We start from the raw sequence: 5,800 nt of genomic DNA, 5'->3' as shown, positions 1-5,800 counted from the left end.
TGAGATCCAGGCAGGACCCCTGAGATCCAGGCAGGACCCCTGAGATCCAGGCGGGACCCCTGAGACCCAGGCGGGACCCCTGAGATCCAGGCAAGGCCTATGAGATCCAGGCAGGGCCCCTGAGATCCAGGCAGGGCCTATGAGATCCAGGCAGGACCCCTGAGATCCAGGCAGGGCCTATGAGATCCAGGCAGGGCAAGGCCGTGATCCCTCCTGAGGCTCCAGGGGAGGGTCCTTCCGGCCTCTTCCAGTTTCTGGGGCTTCAGGCGTCCCTGGATTGTGGCCGTGTCCCTCCCGTCTCTGCCTCCGTCTTCACGTGGCTTCTCCTCTGTGTCTGTGTTTCTCCTCTTGTGTCTCTTACAAGGACACCGGTCATTCGGTTTAGGGCCGCCTGGTGCAGGATGACCTGATCTAGATCCTTCACTTAGTCACATCTACAAAGACCTTTTCAGATAATGTCCCCTTCACCCTAGTGGGGACTGGGTAGGACTTCTAACTGTGTTTTAGGAGCAAGGACCCAATTTAACCCACAATTCTCCAAATTAAATGTTTGAAGTGTTTCCTTCCTCACGCATATCAAAGTAGGTTATTTGGTTCTGTCCTTGTGAAGTATTCCTTGTGCAAATTCAACTCAGCTTCGGTCTGTCCTCCTGGTCAGAAAATTCTGGGTTGTTTCCAGTTCTTCGGGGGTTTCCAACGACCTTCCTGTAAAGGACCCACTGTACATCTCTACTGAGGCTTCTGTCCCAGTCTCTCTAGGGAACAAAGCAGGCTCTGGCCTGAGGAGGTTCTAGAAAGTTCTCTTGTCCTTGTGTTCTGGAGAATTCCATTGGGCTCTCAAGGACCGTTTTACACAAACATGCTCCAGCACTGAGCATGCCTCAGGCCTTTTCTTCTTTATCGCTTCTGTCACTGACATCTTGTTCTCAGTGGATGTTCCCTCTTCCCTCTGTGAAGCCAGAGGACTATTTAACGTGTAGATATAATCATATCCCCGCCCCTTCTTTGTGGTGTGTGTGCCTCTCTTGAAAATGTTCTTACCGACTCTATACCCAGTTAAGTTATAGATCGTGTGGATGAATCATATCTCACTTGCTATTTTGAGGGACCAGGTGGTCTTGTCAATAAAGTTTTATTAAGACACACACTTGTCCATTTACGTGTTGCCTGTGTCACAAGGGGGAAGCTGAGTAGTTATGACACAGACCACGTGGCCCATGAAGCCAGACAGATTTAATGCCTGTCACTCTACAGACAACATTTGCTGACTACAATCTAGAGAGATGATGTCTTTGTTTCCTTTATGTCCCTTATTTGGATCACGTGCATCAGTCTGTTTCTATCCTACAAGGATTTCTACAAGGATTCTTGCTGTTGTAGACCATTATTGTCCAACACACCAGAGGGTCGCATGGACCAGGCAGTTAATGGGGGCCGTCTGCATTGATATTTACCCCAGAACTGTGGGTCCGTCTTGGTCAAGTTGGGATACTAACATTTTGATGATTTGTTTAAAAAAAATAAGAAAGACAAAGAATAAATAAGAGAATTGTATTTTCCTCTCCTGTGGCTCAGAGCAGTCTAATTATCATGACAAGTATCTGCATTTGAAGCCTGGAAATACTGGCCTTTGCCAGCCCTCTGGGTTTGCGAATTTTCGGAAGGATAATTCCAGCTCAGCTTGGAAAATGTTCCGGAATGCGTGTTGCTCTCTGGGGGGTTCCTTCCTCTGGGTCAGTCAGCGCTGAGAGGTCTGTCCCTCTGCGAGTGGTCTGTCTGGCCAAGTTTTGGAGATAATGAGGACAGTCAGGGAACCTCTGCTGGGCGTCTGCCTTCCACACCGACCCCTGGTTCCATCCTCTCGGGGCCGGCGGCACCCCTGAGCTCCCTTCGGGACTTAATTACCTCCCTTCCTTTTTTACTTGCCTTCTTACCAACTCATCGTTTGGTGTCTACGTCCTCCAGCAAAGGGATTCGGACATATTTTCTTGCACCAAGAAAGCGTCCACATGCGGCGTGCCCCAGACCCGGCTGCGAGCGCCCGGGGAGGTGGAGCGCAGCATCTGTCCGTTTGGATGAAAATTAACCGCGGGGGGCTGTTTGCATGAGGAGGCGTCTGTATATAAGAGAGACAATTATGCACACTGTGAGAGTCATGGAGAAGTCATTACCATGGAAATGAAGTAAAAATGGCATAAGGAAAGAGAACAAAGGACGTAGGACAACAGAGGCTCTGGTGTCCTGTCTTCCACGGCCTCCGTGTGTCCACGATGACTTCTGTGGACCGGTTTGCCGGTCTCGGGTCCTGTTAGAGCCCTCAGCGGCGTTGGTTAGTACCATGCACCGCCCAGAAAACATGGGCTGGGCTGCAAATTCAGAACCGCTCCCCTGGGCGAGCCACTTAGTTCCTTGAGAAAAACCGTGAGGCTTACACGTTTGTAAAGAGGAGAGGCTTAGCGTGTTCCCCGGTGACTCTTCCTCTGTAGGTCTCTACGTTCTCAGGCTCCGTGCAAGTGTAGACGAAGGTTTTCAGGGGTCATTAGACCCAGGGACCTCAGCGCCGATGCAGAAAACTCGCATCTGTCACGTGTTGGGACCGTTGCATTAGGACGCCATGTCTATCCACGTGCAGCCCTGCCTCATGGTCAGTGGGGACCACGACAGAGCACGATTCTCAGCGCTGGGTGCATCGGGACCCGCGTGTGGGGCTCGCGCCAGACAATCCCAGGCCTCCTTGATATCACTTGATACATGGGTCTTCCATTAAAAAGGAGCAAATTGACAGTGTAGAATGTGCCCACGTCACCGCCACATATATGACTGGTGACAGTTGGTTCTCTTTAATAAGCATTTCATCAGCTCAGTCCTTGGGTCACTTGATGGCTTTTTGATGGATGTATCCAGAGGATGGCAGGTTTAAATAATCAACTCAAGGACACACGTCCTTGTCCCCAGCGCTGCCTCCACAGCCTTTCCCCATCGTTCATCAGGATTCAAGCACTGAGACCCAGGCAGGACCCCTGAGATTCAGTCAGGACCCCTGAGATCCAGGCAGGACCGCTGAGATCCAGGCAGGACCCCTGACTTCCAGGCGGGACCCCTGAGATCCAGGAAGGACCCCTGAGATCCAGGCAGGACCCCTGAGATCCAGGCAGGACCCCTGAGACCCAGGAAGGACCCCTGAGATCCAGGAAGGGCAGGACCCCTGAGATCCAGGCAGGACCGCTGAAATCCAGGCAGGACCCCTGAGATTCAGTCAGGACCCCTGAGATCCAGGCAGGACCCCTGAGATCCAGGCAGGACCCCGGAGATCCATGCAGGACAGGACCCCTGAGTTCCAGGCAGGACCCCTGAGTTCCAGGCAGGGCCCCTGAGTTCCAGGCAGGGCCCCTGAGATGCAGGACCAAGACCCCTGAGATGCAGGAGCAAGACCCCTGACATCCTTGCAGGACCCCTGAGATCCAGGCAGGACCCCTGACATCCAGGCAGGACCTCTGAGATCCAGGCAGGACCCCTGAGATCCAGGAGGGTCAGGACCCCTGAGATCCAAGAGGGGCAGTACCCCTGAGATCCAGGAGGGGCAGGACCCCTGAGATCCACGCAGGACTCCTGAGATCCAGACAGGACCCCTGAGATCCAGGCAGGACCCCTGAGATCCAGGCAGGACCCCTGAGATCCAGGCAGGACCCCTGAGATCCAGGCAGGACCCCTGAGATCCAGGCAGGACCCCTGAGATCCAGGCAGGACTCCTGAGATCCAGGCAAGGCCACTGAGATCCAGGCAGGGCCCCTGAAACCCAGGCAGGGCCACTGAGACCCAGGCAGGACCCCTGAGACCCAGGCAGGACCCCTGAGATTCAGTCAGGACCCCTGAAATCCAGGCAGGACCCCTGAGATCCAGGCAGGACCCTGAGTTCCAGGCAGGACCCCTGAGATCCAGGAAGGGCAGGACCCCTGAGATCCAGGAGGAACAGGACCCCTGAGATCCATGAAGGACCGCTGAGATCCAGGCAGGACCCCTGAGATCCAGGCAGGACCGCTGAGATCCAGGCAGGACGCCTGAGATCCAGGCAGGACCCCTGAGTTCATCAGGATTCAAGCACACGGTGATAGAAATGACCTTCAGGTGACCTTCCAACATGCTGTAGGGACCTACCGCCATTCCCCTTCCGTCCCAGAAGCAAACCTGTTGTAGGAGATCCCAGATGGTCCAGGAAAGCCCAGTGCCGTCACAGGTCCTCATTAGGCAGAGGAGGGAGGGTCAGAGTTGGAGAAAGAAGTGACAGGGACACAGACCCTCCCCTGGAACGTGCAGGAGGAAGCCAGTCCCTGCCAACCCAGGGTTCTAGCCCATCGACGTCCCCTTTAGACTTCTGACCTTGTAGAAATTCAAGAGAGTAGATCTGTGCTGTTTTAAGCCACCACGTTTGTGATAATTTGCTGGAGGGTCCGCCGTCCTTGGATCTGAACTCTCAAAGCCATTCTGTTGTGTCTTTGCCAAGGTGTTGCCTTCAGCTCCTTCCTCTGTGGAGCAGGCGGATGAGACCCACCTCGCAGGGGTGTCGTGATTACATCAAGTCGGATCGGACCCCACAGGAGGTGTGGAGCTGAGAGTCCGTGCCTGATGCCCATTCAGACTGAGGGCATCTCCGCCAACCTCCCAGGCAGGGAGCGCTCACTGGGGCATCCGGGTGGGCACTTCCCATGGCACCAGGGCGATGGAAACTCAACTACTTATCTCTTGGTTTGACCCCAAGCGTTTTCATGGCTGCCTAGAGGACAGATCTGGCCGCCATGGTCTACCCTAGTGTTGGGGGCAGGAGGCGAAACCTCTGCCGGGCTGGGAGCCTTTGAAGGTGGGCCGAAGCCTGGGGGAGGGTCCAAGGAGCATGAGCAGTGCTGGAAGTCTATGCCATGCGGAAAGTGGGTCAAGATGGCAGGTGGTCAAACCGATGCCACCCCTTTCTCAGCTGTGTCTTCTATCTGAACCCAAGACCGAGAGATGACCTGAGCTCCCGTTTGTCCTAATTCTCCCGGGAGCAGCTGCTCCCAGCCCCGTTCTAGAGCTTGTCCAGGAGACAGGCTTACCGTCGGTTGCAAGCCCGAGGGCACCGTAGGATGTGAGGTCGGGATGCCGGTGGAGGCCCGTCAGCGATGACGTAACGGGATCAGACCCATGCCCCTGCAGAGCGTCTGACGGGCTGGAAGGCATGAGGGCCCCTGGGGTCTGCTTGCAGTCTGTTGCATTCGTGCAGCTGGTCCTGGACGTGCTGCAGAGGGAGAGAAGGAGGGTGCTTTGAAGCCTCGTCCAAAGTCCCAATCAAGACCTCTTGACTGGTTGACTCTGGCATGTGAAAAAGTAAAGGCTCTGATAAGTCTGGGGTCTCTGACGTCGGGAAGTGAGGGTAATGGTGTTTCTTGTCCAAGACACAGGCTGATGGGAACTGGGGATGCTTGACCTTGAGGGGGATGCTTGACCTTGAGGTGGGTAACTACGGTCGCTCCGTCCAGATGCCCGCTGGGTGGCCACGGATGTGTGTCTGTGGCTCAGAGGAGACTCAGGTTTGCGTTTCAAAGACGGAGACGTGGGAGGGGATGAGAAATGGAGCCGTAGGCACGGGGGAGGGGGAGGCAGACTCAGGACCAAGACGGAGAGAAGGTTGGGGTCTGGGCAGTGAGTGCCCCCTCACCCTCCGCCATGCCCCTCGCTATGGTAATTCCTTCATTCTGGGTAATAATATCTCATAAGACTGTTGTGAAAATCGCTAACCTAATATATGGGAAAGTGTTTCCAGAACTGC

The sequence above is a fragment of the Suricata suricatta genome, chromosome X (genome assembly GCF_006229205.1).
Source record: "Suricata suricatta isolate VVHF042 chromosome X, meerkat_22Aug2017_6uvM2_HiC, whole genome shotgun sequence".
Taxonomy (NCBI): Eukaryota; Metazoa; Chordata; class Mammalia; order Carnivora; family Herpestidae; genus Suricata; species Suricata suricatta.
Note: the sequence above shows the minus strand (reverse complement) of the source record.